Source organism: Mesoplodon bidens, assembly GCF_964165515.1.
Source record: "Mesoplodon bidens genome assembly, contig: HAP1_SCAFFOLD_918, whole genome shotgun sequence".
Classification (NCBI taxonomy): domain Eukaryota; kingdom Metazoa; phylum Chordata; class Mammalia; order Artiodactyla; family Ziphiidae; genus Mesoplodon; species Mesoplodon bidens.
The window spans coordinates 28,950-50,430 of record NW_027671969.1 but is presented as its reverse complement, the minus strand read 5'-3'; the positions used below and the strand labels follow the sequence as shown (position 1 = coordinate 50,430).

General features: G+C 39.1%; 1 long non-coding RNA gene across 1 annotated transcript in view; it reads right to left on the bottom strand.

Annotated features, from left to right (window-relative positions):
* The window catches only part of LOC308610741, a 31,622-nt gene extending 25,708 nt beyond the window's left edge, over positions 1-5,914 (bottom strand). The window contains exon 1 of the long non-coding RNA XR_014014633.1: positions 5,816-5,914. This is a non-coding gene — a long non-coding RNA (uncharacterized lncRNA). The remainder of the gene's footprint in view (positions 1-5,815) is intronic.
* Positions 5,915-21,481: the final 15,567 nt, after the last annotated feature.

The window sequence follows — 21,481 nt, the reverse complement described above, 5'->3', positions numbered from 1 at the left end:
ATGTTCAAGTCTTTTTTGTTGACGGTTGTTCAGCAGTTAGTTGTGATTTGGGTGGTTTCATGAGAGCAGGTGAGCTCACGTCCTTCTACTCTGCCATCTTTGTCTCTACCCTCTCTCCTGAATGTCACTGTGAGGAGTTCTGGCTTCTTAAAGTCCAATTTTGATTGAAATTCATGAAGGACTTTAGGCTTTACCTCTGGTCAACCACTATCTATGCAGAATATCTCCAGGGTTAGAGGGAAATCTCCCATATAGGCTCTTTTAAATCTGCTTTGCTGGAACTTTTTATAAGGAATCTCCAGATTAAACTTTTAATAGTCCCTTGAGGCTAAGAAGCCAAGCCAATCATTTGACGTCCATAGATTTGGGGGAATTTTTCTCCTCAATGTCCCCCAAATATTCTGAGGTTCTTGCATTTGCCAGGAAGTGACCTTCCTTACTCAGCTAGTAAGGCTGCTGGGAACTCTGTAAGCAAGGTACCACACTATTTTCCCAAGGGGCTTTATTGGCTCCATGAAGTCAACCTTAGTTTCTTAAAGCTGTTTGGTCAAATCTAAGTTTATGTATATCTCTCTCAAATATGACATTCTAGGCAAAACTTTAGTAATATAATCAATGTTTGCAATTATGTGCTATTATAAGGAGAACAGATTCTTATTGAAATTATGCAAATAACTATATTGCCAAGAAAATAAGAATGTTCACTGAAAGCCTCTGAATTCTGGAGGAATCGGGTAGGGAGAAAAAGACAAATGATTCAATTTTGCTTACAAGGGTATAATTTACCAAATTGCTCTAAGCTTACGAGAGAAAAACAGGGCTTCCCTTGTGGCGCACTGGTGGAGAGTCCACCTGCTGATGAAGGGGACACGGGTTCGTGCTCCGGTCCGGGAAGATCCCACATGCCGCGGAGCGGCTAGGCCCGTGAGCCATGGCTGCTGAGCCTGCGTGTCCGGAGCCTGTGCTCCGCAACAGGAGAGGCCACAACAGTGAGAGGCCCACATACCGCAAAAAAAAAAAAGAGAAAAACAAATTTTCCTAAATTTGGAGAAACAAAACTTAAAAAAAAGAAGCAGCAATGTTTCAAATTTAAAAATCATAGGGCTTCCCTGGTGGTGCAGTGGTTGAGAGTCTGCCTGCTGGTGCAGGGGACACTGGTTCGTGCCCTGGTCCGGGAAGATCCCACATGCCGCTGAGTGGCTGGGCCCGTGAGCCATGGCCGCTGAGCCTGCTCGTGCAGAGCCTATGCTCCGCAACAGGAGAGGCCACAACAGTGAGAGGCCCGTGTACTACGAAAAAGAAATCATAAAATGGGGCTTTCCTGGTGGCACAGTGGTTAAGAATCTGCCTGCCAGTGCAGGGGACATGGGTTCGAGCCATGGTCCAGGAATATCCCACAAGCCCCAGAGCAACTAAGCCCACACGCCACAACTACTGAGCCTGTGTTCTAGAGCCCATGAGCCACAACTACTGAAGTCCACGAGCCACAACTACTGAAGCCCATGCACGTAGAGCCCACGCTCCACAACATGAGAAGGCCACGCACCACAACGAAGAGTAGCTGCCGTTCGCCGCAACTAGAGAAAGCCCACACACAGCAACAAAGACCCAATGCAACCAAAGATAAATAAAATAAATAAATTTATTTTTAAAATCATAAAACATTATAACCATCTTCTTCAGTTTACTTAGTCCCATGTAATTAATTCTTGTTTTGTTTGATCTTTTGTTAGAAGTTTTATGAAACCATCAATTTCTCCGTTAGGGTTTTGTAAATTCTTACTCAGTTCAGTGTAATGATTTGAAATTCATCAGAAACTTGTGCTCTAGAATACTTGTTAGATCCTTTTCCAAGAATTTCTCTGAACATGAAACACATTTTCAGGAAGCTTTTGTAAAAGCATCTGAGTGAAACCATTGTCTAAGTAATAAAAGACAAATATCCATTACTAAAAATTTGATTCATTCTAATGGAATTGACAAGAAAATTTATCTGTGACACAAAACATTTAAGATAATAACTAGAATTATGACTGATAACATTATACTAGGACATATCCAATTTTAGGAATTTCATATACTTTCTAGAACATTTATATTAATAACATTCACCCTTATGATATAACCTAGAGTTTATGATCATTTATTTAGCAATGCTTCCCATGTAAGTAACATACCAAATAAGCCTAATGAGTTTCATAGCTCTCTTTTCTAATAAGATAAAACAAATCTTTTTTTTTTTTTTTTTTTTGCTGTACGCGGGCCTCTCACTGCTGTGGCCTCTCCCGTTGCGGAGCACAGGCTCCAGACACACAGGCTCCGCGGCCATGGCTCGCGGGCCCAGCCGCTGCGCGGCATGTGGGATCCTCCGGGACAGGGGCACGAACCCGTGTCCCCTGCATCGGCAGGCGGACTCTCAACCACTGCGCCACCAGGGAAGCCCAAAACAAATCTTTTAAGGTGTTCCAGGGGGCCTCTGGAAAACCTGAACGTTATTTCCAGGTCAATAAGATTTCATTTAGAATTTGGTTTGGGGGAAAATCTACTTTTTCAAAAATAAAAATGTTTTAAAACACTTTGTCAAATACGATCATATGTCACTGTGAATTAATATTTAGTTATCAATTTAATCAAAGTGACAAAGATTCACATGTAAATACAGATAGTTAAATAGTTGTACAAAGACTTAGCTCTTTTAATATTGAAAGCACTCAGTTTTTCTTCAAAATTATCAAAGACTCATAAAGACAAAATGAACAATATTTGTTTTGCTAGACAGATTACATTAAATGTAAAAAAAAGTCTTTGTTTACAATTTCTCATTAAGAGCAGACTAATAATTAAGAAAATTTTGCAAAAAGAGAGAAAAAACAAATTTTAATTTTCTACCAGCTTACATTGGATATTAAAACTCAGTCAATCACTTTATTAAATTCATTCCAATCTTAGACCTGACTACACATAAAATTCCTTTCTAAAGATTCCTTTTTAAGAAACCTCTTACAACTTTCTATGTCCATTTTGGTTTGTCCCTTGTTCTCTTTCCCATTTAGAAGTAACCGGCTTTAGGACAAAAATCACTTAACAAAGTTTTTACATTAACAAAAACATCTCCATACCTTACACTTTTTCTTACCCCAAAACACATTCTAATTTCCTTATAATTCCTAGCAGCTTGAACCACATATATTATTTACAATTCTTAATCCTTTGAAGCTTTAATTTTTTTGTAAAGATAAAGTTAAAATTATTAACTGTGTAAGTATTTTGTGGCTTGGCAAACTTATAAATACATTTCATAATTTCTAGAAACATATTCTACTTCATAGTACAAGCTTTTAATGAAGCACAAGACATGTTTACTAATAGAACCAAACATATTTAGTGTGTAATAAGAGGTCAAAAGTAGGTAAACTTAGACTCGTTCAGCAATTAATATTTCAGTATTTTGTCTTAGTTGGAAATGATCTAGACATTCAATTCATTTAATTTAACTTAGCAAAACTCTAAGGGTACAATTTATCAAAGACATTTAGAAAACTATTTAAGTTGACATAGCAAAAACAATTATTGCTAAAAAAAGTTTACCTAAAAGAATTCTTATCTTATGTCTATTTAATTAATTTGTTCTTAACAATCACTCAGATTACTCATGACAATTTCATAAGATGTTAAAGTAGTGTTAGCCATCATCTTAAATTATTATTATTATTACTTTTTTCTGAGAAATTTTGTAAAAGAGATAACATGAGCTTATTTGACTTTTAGTAAAACTACATAGAATAAAGCTATTATACTTAATGCTGATAACTCTTAAGATATGTCTGTATTAATTAAACCTAAACCTGAACTAGATTTTACTTACCAAAAATTATCCTAGATCATGTGAATTTGAAAAATATTTGTATTTGTTTTTGTTATATTTTTGAGAATTTTTATATTGCTTGTTGGAATAAATTAAGTTTACTCACTCAGATAGCTACAGTCTTTTATTATTTATGGAGAAGACTTTTAAGTCTTCTTGCCCTTTAAGTGTACTTGCCCTTGATAAACAATTTTAAGGAGACTGTCATTTAGAGTTTGAGCAAGAGAGGGTTTTTGTTTAAAAAAAAAACCTCTTTCTTTTTTTCTTTAAATTTTAGTTTCAGGTTCTAACAATTGAGCTAATCTGGGCTCAGTCTCAGGCAATGTGGCTGTGTTTACATTTCAAAGACATGGTAAGATTTATAACTTTAAGGGACAGAGGAAAAAAAATGTAAATTTTCTTCTATGAGTTTTGGAGTGTATTTTTCTATTATCATAAGTCTCAGGGTAATTATTATTTAAAAAACTTTTTCTTCTTAAGTACAGGACAATTTTGTTCCAATTATCCTCAACTTTTATAATATCTACAAGAATTTGAGAGGAATAGGTTTCAGGGTTGGTGAAGATAAATGGGCCTTGACTCGTTCCTAAGTTGCATTTCTGGTTTTGTAGAGATTTGGAAGACAAAGATAATTGTTTCTATTAGCTCTTGAATATTGGCTTCCAACTGATCTTTTCCTAATTATTTGTAGGAGGGCCTAAGGAATTGCTGAGGAGATGGGGCAATTTTTAAAATTTTTCTTAAAAAGAGGAATTCATGTTGGATCTTTAAGTCTAATTTCTGTTATTTCATCTTAATAACGATTCCCTAAGGCTAGCTGTTATACATTATTTTTCCTTTCAATTTGATCCTTCCATAAATATCAATATGACAGCTGTTTATGATGAGAGCTCTCAAAAAGGCAATCTTTTAAATACAGCAAATTTAAAGGATCCATCATCTGGCCATTGAGGAGTAAGACCTTACATTAATTTCAAATAGTGACTCAAATCAGTAAGCCTTTTTATGGAACGACCCAGAGGTAACTTTTCAGGCTTAGAATAAATCCTTACCATGGATAAAATAAGCAGACTTTCAGATGGAGAGGGCACAGATGATATAGCCCCTATAATGTGAAAATTCATTTCCAAGGATAATCTAAGAAAGCAAAGGCCTTCATTGCACAGGCAGTAAGGGTGGTATAATGCAAACTGTGTCCCTGGTCTCTCCTGGGAATTTGAGGCACCTCTGATCCCAAACCTACTAATCTGTGACATCAGGCATATGCTACTGGAATGGGACTTTTCCAACACTAACAAGGCAATGAAGGTTGAAACAACAAAGGCCCCTTATGGACTGGGTCCCCTTAGGACAAACTCCTCTGACAGCTGGCACAACAAGACTAGAGTGTGCTGTTTATGACTTTGTGTCTCAGAACCCCAGTCAATTCAACGGGTTACCAGATGCACCCCAGTAAATACACCATCCAGATGGTGGAGACCAGAGATAATATTCTCACTGGACAAAAAGCCAAACTCTCAGGACATAGAAAAATACAGAAGGAAAAATCTCATCCAGTTTTTATACAGAGGACTGACAGCAAAGTTTGTCTTAATAGGCACTGGACTGGAGAGAACTGTTAACTCACCAGTCTGTGAGGCTGTCTCAAACAGCAGGCTTACAGGGCCTATGCCTGTCTTCTGCCCTATGGTTCTTTCTTCTTATGAAACATGACTCAGGAGACAGAGACAAAGAAAAACAGTGACTGTCTCTGGGAGGAAAGGATTAAGAAAAACTGAGATGAGATTACTCATTTCCAAATACCAGATTTTCTATGTCACAAGGATCTTGCTCCATAAGTATTTTCTTCTGCTAATCTAAATTTAGAGATAGAGAAAAGGAGACTCTTAAGCACTTTCCCTCCCACCAGACCTTAAAGGCCTGGGAAGTTGAGGAGATAAGAAATTTTACCTTCTGCTGGCCTTTGTCATGTGTCCTAGGATCTCTCAGCTGCAGCAGTCTTGTGGTGGGAAGCAGGGTTTAGCCAGCCTTCTGGTTGTCTTGTCAGCTGTTGATGAGGAAGAAATGTCCCTGCCAACCTTCTTGAGTTAAAGAAGTAACAAGGTTTATACAGTCTTCTTGACCCTGCATTCCCTATCTCTGGTGCTAATGATGTCTTTCTACCTCCTGGTACAGGGAGGGCACCATTCACATGAGATATTAATTTCCTGCTTTCATGGAGACAGATAGGAAGGTCAGTGTGTCTCTCTTGCATCAGTCATTTCTTCAGTAACTTTAATTCAAAGTAATATTCCACTGAGGCATACTTTGGAGCATCCTGCCCTGGGCACCAACAAAGTCAAATGGTTTAGAGAGAAAGCAAGTCCCTATGTCAGCAGTGACCTGTGCTCATGGTGATTGTTATTCCATCTCCACAATACCATTGGGCTGGGTGCTCAAGAAACAGAGCTGTGAAAACATAGCTCCTGTCTCTTATAATTTATAGTACCAACTTCCTTTGTGTTAGACAATAATGCTGGTATATTTTCAGGATATACAAATAATAGAAAGAGACATCTATGGTACTTGAATTGTAGTGAGACATTAAAAATTTCCCCCCAAAAAATCTTTTTCTTTATACTTACAAGAAAAAAAAATGTAGATTCATTTTGGATAAGATAAAGAAAATTTATGAAGTGATAAATCTAACCTGAGAAAGTAGAAAAGAACACAGTACACAGGCTCTGAGCATTCTACTCACAGAAAATATTGTCCTGTTCTTTTGCAATATGGACTTGTTCCCCTGTCCCTATGTCTGTCTCTTCCCCTCTCTGTTTCTGCCCCTCTTCTCTCTCTCCCTCACACATACACACATTCACTCCCCTACAAAAAAACCCATTGACTAAATGCTAATTGGCAGGCACTGTGCTCAAACTGAGGCTACAGTGGTGAGTTAAAAAAAGAGATAATTTTTCCATCCTCATCAAACTTATATTCCAAGATGGAGAAAGTGAATACTAACCAAAGAGTCACACAACCATAATATTGCAACCACAACTAACAACCATAACCACTGAGTTAAGCTAAGCAAGCCACTATTGTCAGCTTTCTCTCAACCCTCAGTAGAGTGTTCCACTTAAAGGCCTTGAGTAAGTCAATATTCTGTTGAGAAAATCCAGGAAATTTCTCAGTCTTCCACATCTGAAATTATACAGTTTGGAATGTCAGGAACAAGAGTGAGGGGAAAGGTCATTCAGAACTGCAACTAACCAGTTTCTCTCTTTCTGACTGCTGCAATAACCTCCTAGTCTATCCTGTGTTTACTCCCATTCCTCTGGCCTGTTCACAGAGCTGCCAAAGTGGTCCCTTAAAATTTAAGCCTGATTGTGCCACTCTATACTCAAAATCATCCAGTGAATTCAATTTAATTACAATAAATCCAAAGTTCGCACCAAGGCCTCAAAGTCCTTTTTGATCTGTTCTCCCCTTCTCCCATGTCTCTCTTGGCCTCATTCCTACCACTCTCCCCCTTGTTTTCTGTAATCCAGCCAAACTTGCTTCTTCTCCAGCTTTCACTACAACACTACTTAGTAGACAAACAATTCAATTTAAATTGGGCAAAAAATTTAATAAGACACTTAACCAAAGAAGATACATGAATGGTAAATAAGCAACTTTTTAAAATGTTCAGCATTATTAGTCATCAAAGAAAAATTAAAACCACAATGCAAATAACTTCACATCTACTAGAATGACTAAAATTAAAAAGATTGATAGCATCAAATGTTAGTAAGGATGGAGAACAACCAGAAGTCCCATACGTTCCTGAAGAAAACGTGAAATAATGTACTATTTTCGAAAACAGTTTAGCATTAATACAACCCCCTAATTTCAACCCCTAGGAATTTAAATGAGAAAAATACGTCCACACAAAATTTGTACATGAACGTTCATAGAAACAACTTTATTCATGATTGTGAAACTGAGTAGAATCCTGTGGGGCCTTCCCAGTGACAGACTCCCAGTGTTCCCTGCTTCTTGTTTGTAGAAAAAAGCTTTAGTCTCCTAGGCCTCCCTTGATTTCCAAAGAGCAGTTAATGATTATAGAACTGACAAAACTCAGAAACAAAGGAAAAGCAGTCAAGCAAGAAAAGTAACAATAGATTGAAAAACAGTGTTATCTATATCCCTTTCTCCTCAAGGGATATAGATAACAGTCTGACACATATCCTTGATGTGGTGCTCCAAGGACAATGGTGCTTCAAGGACAAAGGACAACCCTCTCTGAAAAAGTGTCAGCGTTACACCCCTTATCAGACCCTTAATTGCCCTCCCCACCATGTTGTGATGGTTATGAAATTCCTGAGCCCAGCTGGGCCATGAGACCTGTCCCAAATAAGAAAAGGCATCTTCCCTGTCCCACTGCCACCCTACAGAAGGAAAGTATATGTGCCTCCACCAATTAGTAAACGAAATTTTCCCCTTGGACCATTCCTTTGTTTTCTGGCTATAAAAACTGATCAATAGCACATGTTTGGGGTCGACTCCCCCAGACTACTAGGAAGTCAGCCTGCTGTTCTGGCAGAGACACTTTCCTCTAATAAATTCTATCTTCTTTACATTCTGCCTTGTGTCTGGAAATTCTTTTCCAACCCACGTTTGGACCACGACACTTGAGCGTTTTTTGTAGACACTAAGGCTCTCCACCTGATGGAGGATTTGACTACATGCTGATCACAAGCATGTAGGTCCCAGACTGGTTGGAACAAGAAGGCTGATGGTTAAGGTTCCCAAAACATCACCCTGTCACCTCTCCACCAACTAATCAAAAGAATGTCCATGAACTGATAATTCACCCTGAGACCCTCACTCCTAATGTTGCCTTTAGAAACACTTGCCCAAAAGTCTTCAGGGAGTTTGGGTCTTTTGAGCATTAGCTGCTTGTTATCCTTGCTTGGCATCCTGCAAATAAAACCCTTCACCACAACTGGCATCAGTAGATTGGCTTTGCTCTGTATTGGGTGAGTGAATCTGTGTTTGGTTTGGCAATAATTTTGGCAACCATGAAGGGGCCACCATCCCTAGTGGGCATCTCAACCATAGCACACTGGCCCCTGACCAGTGGCAGCTCATGGATACTACTCAGCAGCTGCTTGAGCACCTTTGTCTCAGAGATGGCCCTGAACACTTGCCACTGACCAGGCATCATTGGCCCATGGCACTTTTCATTTCTGTGGTAAAGGGAAAAAGACACATGCTTTGCTGGTTGAGATTTCTCTAGTAAGTAGTGGAACTTGTGTGTGATAATACCAGGGTATTCATTCTCTTAGCCATTTGGGTCTGTCAGTGGCTAAACATTTTTGGGATTTTCCCTTTTGGGCTGAGGAGTTTGCAACACTGAGAGACTACATTTGTTTGTTTGTTTGAGATTTTAAGATTACCAGCCATAAACAACTGAGAATGGGTAATCAGAGCTCTGTTTCATCTTATATTCCCTACAGTGTATTTTGCAGAATTGGGAAATTCTTAGCTCTTCGTTTCATGGGCTCATACCCATGAAAAGGAGAAGGTGATATTTTTCTAAAATCATGTGGTCACAGTATTCTTTAGGCTCTGGAGAATAATGACCCAGATGGGGCACTTTTTGACATTCTAAAACTTGTTTTTGCATATGAAAAAGCTGGCTTGTTAAAAGTATCTCTTCACTATTCTGACCAGAAGGAAACGAATCTTACTAGGAGGAACTTACATTTTTCTCCCTGTGCCTTTGAAATGTAAATGTTCTACCCTGGGCTCTAATGTACTCTCACTCACTCTTGTCTATACCATCGCCAATTCCTGAGACTGAGGGGGGAAAAAAGGGGAGAAGAGTCCTTTTTAAACTCAGGCAGGAAAACTGTGAGATCTCTGTTTGTCTGGATGTATGTATGTCCATGTGTACATTACAAATATGTCTCTTTTCCTTTGGATGGTATTATCAAAGTTAGTTTGTAAATGAGCTCTATTTAATTGACTTAAAGGAAATTAAGCACTTATAGAAATTCTCAGAAATATAAAAGAAACTAACTTGAATGAATTTCAGATTCATGTGATCTGAAAAATATTCAATATTAAATGTGGGATAATGGCTGACTTGGTCTAATGTCTCATAAAGTTTTCTTGGGTAATCTAAACATAATTTTTGAGAACAAGTGAATAAAACAGAGGTAAATGAGACAAGAGTTTTTAGGTGAACTCTGGGAATAATTATGTTTTAGGAATGTCTACTTAAAAATAGCTTTTCTGGAAGTTTTAGTAACTTGAAATTTTAGAGTTTAACTAAATTAAGCTAAATGACGAGAATTCATTGAATATCGAGGTCATTTCCAAATAAAATAATATACTGAAATATTAATTACTAAACATTGGCTTCCTTTTACAGAGGAAGTAAAGATATTTAAGACTATTAATAAATATGTTTGCTGTCACACTGAGACATTTTCCATAAGAAAGCACATATTTTTAGAAATTATAAATAGCATTTATTTATAAATTTGCCCATCTACAGAATGCTAATGTAAAGAACAGCTCATAATTGCTTACTTCTTAATTTTCACTAGGAATTTAGGTTTTTAAGACTTGAGAATTCTAATTAAATATGTAATTAAAGCTACTAGAAATAAAGAGAACATTTTAGTATACAGGGTATTAGGATGTGTGTTTTCATTAAAAGAAGGTATGAAGAATAGAAATTTATTTTGTTAAAGAAAAAGGAAGTAATTTTGTCTTAATGCTGGTTATTTCTAAATAGGAAATAAAATAAAGGGCAAGTTAATATGAATATAGAAAGTTGTAGATTTCTGGGGAAAAAGTAATCTTTAGAAAGAAATTCTATGTGTTGTCAGGACTCACTAAGATTAGAATGAATTTAATTGAGTAAATGAATTTTAAGATTAAAAGTAAAGTGGTACAAAAACTTGAAATTTTTTTCTCTCTCTGTTAAGAGAAAAAAGTTTTCTTGGAGTACTGATTTGCTTTTGATTACAGATTGTAAATTTTCTTTACCTTTTAAATAATCTGTTATAACTTTCTGTATTTGCTTTTAACATCTTTCATTGTCACTTTGGTTAAATGGATAAGCATTGTTTCACAGTGATCTGTAATCCTATTTGACCAAGTGTTTTGAAACTTTTTATCATTTTGGATAAACTTCTCAAGGATAGAATCCTAATTAAAGTTAGTTTGACCTCTAGATAGCTTTGGGATGTTTCAGAGGACCCCTAAGTCATCTCAAAGAGAGATATTAAACTAATTAGGATTATTTGGTATGTTATAGGAGGCACTGTCAATTGATTAGAGATAAATGTATCTCCAACCTTCTTAGGTTATACACTTAGATTATACTAAATATCATTAATATAGATATTCTTATAAGTTATATGAAATTAAATAAAATTTCTAAAATTTGAATATGTCAAATTTGTATGTTACAGCAGTAAACAAATTTTTTTTTCTCAATTGCATTTTAACCAGATCTTTAACTGTGTCTTTTTAAATCTTTTTAGCATTCATAGATGCTTTTGCAAAAATGCTTCATCTTCAGGAAGATTCATACTAAAGACTTTCTGACAAGTGCAGGTTTCTGATAACTTTCAAATCATACTGTTGAATTGGGTAAGAAATTAAAGAATTCTAATGGAAATCCCAGTGGTTTCATAAAGGTTAAGGCTGCAAACTGTAAACAGCTCAAATGTTCATCATCAAGTGAATGAGTAATTCACATCCGCAGTAAAGGGCAATGAAATATTAATATACATAACATGGATGAATCTCAAAACATGCTGAGTGAAAGAAAACAGGAACCAAATACATACTGTTAGATTCTATTTATGTAAATTTGAGAATGGGAAAACTACAGTCACTGGAAGCAAATCATCATATCACTTTTGTAGGAAGGTGAGGATTGACCACAAAGGAGCCTAAGGAAACTTTCTGGGTAATGGAAATTTTCTGTAGCATGACTGTGGTAGTGATTACACAACTGTATATATTTGTCAAAATTCATCTAACTGTGCTATACACTTAACATGAGTACTATTAGTTGTATGTAAATTGTACCCCAATAGGGGTGATTAAAAAGAAATATATATTATGTATGACATATAAATAAATGTTTACATATATTACATATATATCATGACAATAGAATAAAATACGTTCTTAGTGATTAAATTGCCATTTAGCCAACATCCAGAATGCCAAACATCCTTATTTTTTTCTTGTTTTTCCTTTCCCTAACCTTTCAAAAAGCATCATTTTTAATAGTCACATCAACATTGCTGATTAGGTTTGCAGTAATTTGAAAACACAGAAGACATTCCTTTTAAAAATATACACAAAAGCTTCTTTCATCTGCTCTCTAGATCTTTTTATTCTTATGCCACATTCTTTACACCAGTTGATCAATTGAGTTAGGCACTCATTTACTTTTCCACAAATCTTTGTTGTGCTTCTGCTAGTTCTACATTAGGGACTATTAAGGAGGAAAACCACTGACACAAAATGGTTTCATTTGTGCTAAAGCCCACGACACCACGCATATATTTAATACTTAACCTACTTGCAATTTCGACCTTCACCAGAAATGTTATCTTAATTCTGAAATCTGGAATTTTCTGGTCAGCACCAATGTGGTAATCTGTCACAGGGGCCCTCTCCATCTCCCCCAACCCAAGAAGAAGAGGCAATCTGCATGATAAAACTCAAGGCTTCCCTTCCCTCCAAAGAGAAGATAGTACTGGTCCCAAATAACCTTTTTTCTTTTGCTAATGACTTTCTTGCCCACCCTCCTTTCTATAAAAACCTTCCATTCTGTATAACTTCTCAAAGTGCCCTTCTATTTACTAGATGGGATGCTGCCCAATTCATAAAGCATCAAATAAGGCCAATCAGATTTTCAAATTGACTCAGTTGAATTTTGTTTTTTAACAAGACATGACCTTAAACAAGATAAACATTGCCCCTGTTTTCATCTCAGGTGGCCTCAGCCTGCAGCTGCTTGAAGCAGGATTTTGGTTCCTGACCAGAGATTGAAGTCAGGCCGGGGCAGTGAAAGCACTAAATCCTAGCCACTAGACCACTAGGAACTAGTGGCCAGTGACAAGGTCCTGGCCTGTCTGCTGTGTAGAAATGAATTTCCACAGAGATGGAAAGTAGTGAAACAAGTAAAGTGTTTATTAGGAGGACAAAGAATACATGTGGATAGACACATGGGCGGGCTCAGAGAGAGAGTTGCGCTCGCATGGTAGTTTGAATCACTTTTATGGGGAATTTCTTCCAGGTTTCCTTTGACCAATCATCTTGCTTTGCCTGGTTCTGAGTTCATATTTGGTACACCTCAGGGTCCTCCCGTGTTCATGTGCATCTCTTAGCCAAGATGGATTCTAGCGAAGAGGCCTATGGGTAGTTGACATCACTTACTATGGGGTGGTGCCCTCTCCCTTTTTGACCTCCAAGGAACCCTTCTGCACATGTGTAGCTGGGAAGGTCTCCTTGACTTGAGAATGAGGAATATCTAGTCTTTTATCTCTTATCTGGGCAGGGCACAGCCTCCTTTCTCGATTGTCCTGTTATTGATATTTTGGAGTTTCTGTCCAGAGGGAATGAACTCCTGCTGCTTACCCTGGGGCCCATCTATCTCCTGCCTCACTTTCACAAAACTCACAATCTGCTGGGAGAGACAGTCAGAATATGAGCACACACACACAAATATTTTAAAGCCCGATAGACTTGAAGTCAATAGAAAAGACATTGAAAAAGAAATGGGCCTCCTTTTGATAAGGAAGTCAGAGGTTTCTCTGTAACTTCTTTTGAGAACAATAAGCCATGTCTTTTCCTTCTTCTACATTTTCTCTCCCCACTGCTGACCCCAACAAAATGCTGAAGACAGAATTTGCACTCAACAGATTACTTTTTAAATTGATGTAAAAGTATAAAGTATATTTATGTGCATTAAAGTATGGAAGGGCATACATTTGGAGCATAAAAGCTCAGGACCTGCTGGAAATATCACATAATTGATGAATATAACACTAATTATATAATAGGGAAATTAAAAAGAAATTTCAGGCTGTGTAGAGACTAAATTAAGAGAACAATAACAGATATAATAGCTGAATATTTTGACATTTGAAATTGGAATTTAAAAAATAGATAAGAGAGGAAGAAATAGGAGTCTTAATTAATAACTGAAGGACAGAGGGGGGATAGGTAGCTTATTTAGCTTATTTCTGCCTTTTTAGTTGCAGAAAATATCAATTTTGAAACCAGATATGGTTGCAATGTATTAGTTCTGCACAAAGTGCTAGGATGAGTTTCCCCACACCCACAGTTTGGGGATAGTGCTTTACTCATAACTCATCTTTCATGCATTTGCCTAAATTCTTGTGGAATACAGTTGGACTTGCAGCTCATAAATATGACCTTTGGATGTGTTTTAAACACTACTGAACTCCATTTTAATTCTACATATTAAAGCCTCTGGGCTCTATTTACTCTTTCATTATATAACATTCATTTATCTTATGAAAAACGCTGTGATTCACTGTTGGTCTAGCATTTTTTTTCCCACTTATTTGGATGATTTTTAGAATCCAAACTGTATTGTTATTTATCTTGGAAAACAGAAACACTTTCGGGAGTCAATTCTCTGAGTCCCAAACCCCTCACCTGACAGCCTCTTGTGGTGCTGGGCCCTGGAGGGAGGAGACAGCAGGATCTGCAGGTGGAGAGGCCTAGAGAGCTGAGGGTATTATGTGTCTGGTTTATCGCCAAGATTAGTCAAGCCCCAAATTATACTGTTGAGGGAGAAATTTTTCACGTAGTGAGGTATGGGGAAGTCATTTAGGCTTATACATGGTTCAGTCTAAACTTTGTGTGAACTGAAAGAGCCTGTCAAACACACACAGCACATCTGCTTTAACCATTAAGGAAAAGAAATGTGTGATTCAAAAATAAGGAGAAATGACTCCCTTCTTACGATGTCCATGTTAACACCCTCTCGAAGACGAGCTTCCTTTCCCAGGTACCAGGATCCTACTGTCTCACTAGATATGTCCTCAATCTGTCTCTTTTGAAATCTTTAAGGAATAGACCCCTGTCATGTTTGATGTATGTTCTTTGTTCTGATAAAGTATAAGACTACCATGCTTCAGCGGAGAAGTTCCTTAGAGCCTTTTGAGGGGCTGCCTCCTAGATTATAGCCCTCAGCTTGGCTCAAATGAAACTGTTTTCTGTTCCTATTATAAATTCTTTATTATTTCCCTCCACAGTGTGTTACTCCTTATGAAGTCCAGCTGTTCTAGGCTGACACCAAGCCACCCTGAAGCAACCATCGTGTCTTCATTGCCTCTTTCTTACATCTGGGTCCTTGAAGGTTGCTGAGATCATACTTGCTTGTCTGTGTCCATGGAACCCAGGGCAGAGCCCAGGTCCTCCCACCAGGGCCCTGGATTCTGGTACCAAACCCAGGAGAAGGTGTGCTCTAGTTATATCAGCCTCACCTGGCACCAAGGCCAACATCGTCATGTGTTTTTTCCCAGACTTCTTCTGTGGGAAAGGGTTTTGTGATGTCTTGTTTTCCCTAGTTCACCCTAGAGAGATGCAAGGAGGAAGTCTGACGCAGACTTTCCAGCTTACAAACATCTGAGGGCTGTGTCTCAGGTCAGGATCAAAGTTCCCTTTTCCATGGGCATTCAAGTCAGTGAGGCAGCCTGACTTGAGGGCTAGGACTCTGCCTCTGTAGTCCTGGAGTTGATGGCTGAAGGCTGGGGACAGGGGCGCTGCAGTTCTGCCCAAGGGGAATTAAAGGCCAGAACGCCCTGGTTTCTGCAGGAGTCTGATAATCTCCTGGAATGTATGCCAGTTAACATATAATTTCTTTATCCTATTTATTCATTATTGTTATTTCTCATTGTACTTTGGGACTCAATTTTTTATTGTTATAGAAATCCAATGTTTTCAAAGATTCTCCCTCAAGGATTCTACTGTTAACATTTTTCATTAAGAGAAATGCCTGTCTATTCCAATCTTTTTTTCCCTCCATTATTTACTGTGTCTTTTCTAGGTCTTGTCCTTGTCTCCTGGGCCACAGTCAGCAATGTCTCCACTTATGTATTCTGAGTGTGTGATCATTTGGTCCAAGGGATTCTGCTGAATGAAGTATAAATTCTGATATCTTTCTCTTGCAAACTTTCAAAAACTACAAATAAAATGAAGATATGGGCAATATAAAATGAAAATATGATTTTCCATTCTTATTAATATCTATCTCTATATTTCAATAGAATTCAATTATCGGCCCCTGATGACTATATTTTTCAAAAGAATTCCCTAAATAATTATCAGTAATTCACTACTCCAATGTAATGTAGAAGATATTCTTAGTGTATTCTTCAAATTCCTGTTGATGGAATGCTCAAGTTCCCTATAACAAATTGAGCTCCTATATTCCCTCTGAATAATAAAACTAAGATATGTTTGCTAAAGATTGTTGAAAAACAACATTTTAGCTTGACATGGACAGTACAAGTATAGTATCACTAAGCGTGAAAATTTAGTATATGTCCTGTGGACTACCAATTTCATGTTCCACAATCACAATCTAACCATTTAAATACAGAATTATTTCCTAATTCTCTGTTATATAAATCTCATTATAAATAACAAGCATTTTGAAAGCTTTAAATTTTTAACTATAGCTAATTAATTTGTACCTTTTCTTTCCTATCAACAAAAATTGACTTTCATGGTTAACTCAGTTAGAAAATAAAACAGCACAATAGGAAAGAAGTAAAATATCTCCATTGCCTACAATATATAATAATATATATATAAATATGCTGATGAAGAAAACGTGGGTCTGCTCTCCCATGTGCAGTAAAGCAAATCTACTGACACCAGGTTATGGCAAAGGAAAGTGCAGCATTTACTGCAGGTGCCAGGCAGGGAGTTCAGGTCAGCTAGTGCTCAAAACCCCTGAACTCCCTTTCCTGATGGGTTTCATGAAAGCATTTTTAAATACCAGGTGAGAGAGGGGAATCACAGGGTATGTGATCAGCTCCTGCACCATTCTTTGATTGGTTGATGTGAGGTAACAGAGCAGTGTCACAGTGGTTAACATTATCAAACCGCAGGCTCCAGTAAAAGATCTCCTACTTAAAACAGTTTTAAAACTTAATAAAAATAAACATTAACTGAGTAGAGGGAAGGTATCCTCAATTTCAGAACAGTGTAAAGTCAGCAAATATCACAACTGGTGCACCCCTTGAAGATACTGATCTTGACTGGTTGCAATTTTTTTTTTTTTTTTTTTTTTTTTTTCTTTTTGCGGTATGCGGGCCTCTCACTGTTGTGGCCTCTCCCGTTGCGGAGCACAGGCTCCGGATGCGCAGGCCCAGCGGCCATGGCTCACGGGCCCAGCCACTCCGCGGCATATGGGATCCTCCCAGACCGGGGCACGAACCCGTATCCCCTGCATCGGCAGGCGGACTCTCAACCACTGCGCCACCAGGGAGGCCCTGGTTGCAATTTTTAAGAAAACACATTTGGGTAAAATTAACTCTGCACTTAAAAAAATTGAGTCACAGGTTTTAGGTTTTCTAAATGCTCTAAAAGGACTTATTTTTCCTTTCCAAGAAGGGACTTTCAACCTCCCCCAAAGTAAAAGGGCAGTGCCTATTGTATTGCTTTCTCTCACTGAACACACCGAAGAAAAATTGCATCATGTTGGTGTCTATCTGAATAATGTGCTCAGGGCTCTCCCTGAGTCATTGCATGGTTCTCATTTGCACGTGGGAGCCAATGGGTCTAAGTGCAGGCCACCACAAGATGTGTCACTATGGCATGTGGATTATTTTGAGCTGAAAACAATCAAGGCCCAAAAGACACAGGAAGAGCCTTTGAACTTCCCCCTTATTCCCTAAAATAATTTAAGACAGGAGGCCTGTCCCAGGAAGAAGCTATCACTAGAGATAAATGTAGTATAATACTAGGTGTGGTAGAACAGGAGGAACATTGAAAAGCCCATTTGATCAAAATCCTCTCTGTGGGGCTTCCCTGGTGGCGCAGTGGTTGAGAGTCCGCCTGCCGATGCAGGGGACACGGGTTCGTGCCCCGGTCTGGGAAGATCCCACATGCCGTGGAGCAGCTGGGCCCGTGAGCCATGGCCGCTGGGCCTGCGCGTCCGGAGCCTGTGCTCCGCAATGGGAGGGGCCACAACAGTGAGAGGCCTGCATACCGCAAAAAAAAGAAAAAAAAAAAATTCTTCTGAAAATATCTAACTATCTGAAGGCCTGTTCTGCCGGGTTTTCCCAGAGCATAGACTGCCTCATTCCTGATCTCTGTCCTGAATTCCATTCAGGGTGTGTTGAAGGTTGTGAAACAAAATTTATATTTTATGGCAAGACAAGAGAAATTTAAACATAAATTGCTCAACCATAAAGAGCAACATTCTCCTAACATCAACAAGACAACTCCCTCCTTAAGAGATAACATTTCTTCTTGACCTTGTAAGGGGTTACATGACCAGCAGGATGGCACTCAGATCTGAATTATGTAAACGTTCAATAAAATGTCATTTGATGTACAGCCCTCTGTCTCAAAAAAAAAACTTATACACCTCCCTGGATTTCTAATGGGCAGAACAGTTTTCAGTTTTCAGAGTTTTCTGAGATGCTCTTCCCAGGTTATAATCCTCAAATTTGGCTCAAAGAAAAATTTCCAGTTCTCTTTTAGATCAAGTGATTACTTTTTGTCAAGGTCAGAGACTACAGTGGCTAGTGACTTCATTCTTATAGAACCAGATGGTAAGGGACAATTTTATTTCACAAGATCATTAATTACTGAGACCTGTTCAAGAGCAAGCATCATGACCAGGCTGAGATCACAAATGATTTAGGCTTAAAATGGCTTCTCTTATGTCAAAAAGTTATATTTGATTCTTTTTCTTTGGGGACCCCCTACTCCCTTTGCCTACAGAAGGGCAGAGGAAAAGTTCTTCCTCTCTGACAGTCTTCATGACTGCCTTGAGAAACAATGATGGACTCAGGAGTTCTGCTCAGCCTCGATGTGCACAGAAATCTTTATGCCTATGGTAAAGGGGCATGGAAAGGAGAGGGTTCTCAATGTGTATAAGTTCAGATGCTTTCAAAGGCAGGCAATGTGCCCTGCACTATAATGCCTGTTGGGCAGGAAGAAAGTTTCCTGTACCCTTCTAGGTTTTTCTGGTTAGTCTAGGAATTAAATTGATATGAGACCGATTAAGATTAACAGGAGAAAATCAAACAAAATTTAATAATATGTATACATGGAAGAGACCCAGGAGAACTCAGTAAATCTCCCAAATGGCTGAAATCCTCACCTTAAATACCACTTTCAACTAAAGACAAAGATGTTGGGTGTAGTGGTTTGGGACTTCAAAGGGGAGGAAGGCAATTCTTCCTCGGACCTCATACATGAAGTCACCATACCTCAAGGGGAAATTCAGCTTGCACTGCAACTTCAACTAAACAACAGTTCTTCGTGTAACACTGCCGGATATTGGAAGATACACAGGCCCCTCGGCCGACCGAAGGCATCCCTTCATTGAGGCAGTTCGCTAGTCGCAGAACACCCTGCTTTAAAAAGTTGATTCAGTTTAGGGCACAGTGGGTAGCTTGTGTCTCTTTTACTTGTTAGAAAACACACGTATTTAGGCTGTGTGTCAATCTAGACATGGCGTCTATAGCGAAAAGCCTGGTTTTCCCATTTTGAAAGTTCCATTCTTGTGGCCAGAAAGAAACTGAAAAACACTGTTGTTGCCGTGTTTCTAGTCCCTGCAGGCGTGGCTCTGAGAAAAAAAAGAGTTTTAAAGAAAGAAACACAGTGCTTCCTGTTCCTGGTTGGGAGCTCATCCTCCCTGCTCTATAGCTAAAGGGAAATTCAACTGAGCAGCAGCCCCGAAATAAGGCCCTGAACTGCATGCTGAATGAAAGGCGTGCAGCAGTTTCCATTAGGCAGTAGTCGCCGTTCTGCTTTAGTCGAACTGTAGTAAGATTTTCAGGACTCCTAGACTCCTCGCGAAAGCACCCGTTTCCGTGCCAGGGCCCTGAGTACCCCCAGGCTCTCCTCAGTTGAGGAGCGACATTCAGACACGGAGACACTTCGGAGCACCCGTGTGTGCGCCGAGTGAACGGCAGCATGTTGCACACGTCCTCGGGGGAGCTAGATTTCCTCAGCTCACCAGCAGCCTCAGGAAGATGACTGTAGCAGCTGCAGCAGGCCATGGAAGTCTGCTTCATTGTCATCGCTGGCCCCGTTGCCACAGTCGGAGCTATACTGAGAAAAACACTTTGCTTACAATTCCTCCCAGTACTTCATACCTGAAGTCAACCTGCCTCAAGGAGAAAGTCGGCTTGCGGTCCAAGTGCATCTAGAGCACAGTGTCTACTGTAACGCTGCAGGCTTTTGGAAGATTCGCAGGACCCTAGGAGCCCTAGCGCATTCTTTCGTTTAGGCAGTTCACCTCAGGAAGAACACGCTGCCTAGAAAAGTTGATTGTGGAAGGACTCAGTGAGAAGCTTGGTCTTTTTGGCTTGGTACAAGCCACTGAAGATTCTGCCCCATGTCAACCTGGAAATGTCGGCCGTTTGAGACAGGCCTTGTTTTCCCACCTTGAAAGCTGCATTTATGCGGCCTTGAAGCTACGTGAAAAACACTGATGTGGCCCGGATGCTCATCCGTGTAGGCATGGCTCTGAGAAGAAAAAGAGTTTTCTCGAAAGAAAGAGGGTGCTTCCAGGTCCTGGGTGGGAGCTCTTCCTGCCCTGCTCTAGAGCTAAGGGGAATCTCAACGTGGGCCCTAGCCTCGACGTAAGGTCTTGATTTGCCATCCAGAAGGGCAGGCGTGAAGCAGGTTCCCTGAGGCCTTAGTCGCAGTTCTGCATTCGTTTAACGGCAGTAAGCGTCTAGAGATTCGTGGCCCCGTCGCGTCAGCGCCAGTTTCAGGACAAGAACTCTGAGGACCCGCCGGCTCCCCTGGGCTTGCTGGGCCACACTCAGACCCGTAGGCCCTTCAGGGTGCCCCAAGGTAGGCCGAGGAAAGGGTAACACACTGCAGTCTACCTTGGGGGAGCTAGATGTTGATGTTCCAACTACCTGTTTTTTTGGGTTTTTTTGCAAAACCCCCTAAATATCCTGTGCCCTCCCTTACCTTTTCAGAACGGTCCCTCAGAGCTATCTGAGAGGCTGTCTCCTGACTTAAGTCCTCAGTATGTCCTCCAAATAAAACATAATTCTTTTTTTTTTAAATAAAACAATTCTCAACTTTTAGGTTGTGCATTTTTTTCAGTCAACATTTAATTGTATGGCTCATGTAGGTACTATGCCTAAATGTAATGGGATGAGCTGTAAATTATTAAAACTAGATAAATTCTGTCAGCTCTACCACTAGCTGAGATCAGGCTTTCTTCTCTGGATACTTCTGTCATAGACCTTGGCAGATATGGGGTCTGTGTTGGTCTTAAAATTATTCTTAGAATTGTGGGGACTCATTCATTCTTTCAACAAATTTTATTGCTTATATTCTATGTGTCAGTTACAGTGCTGGGTCTTGAAATACAGA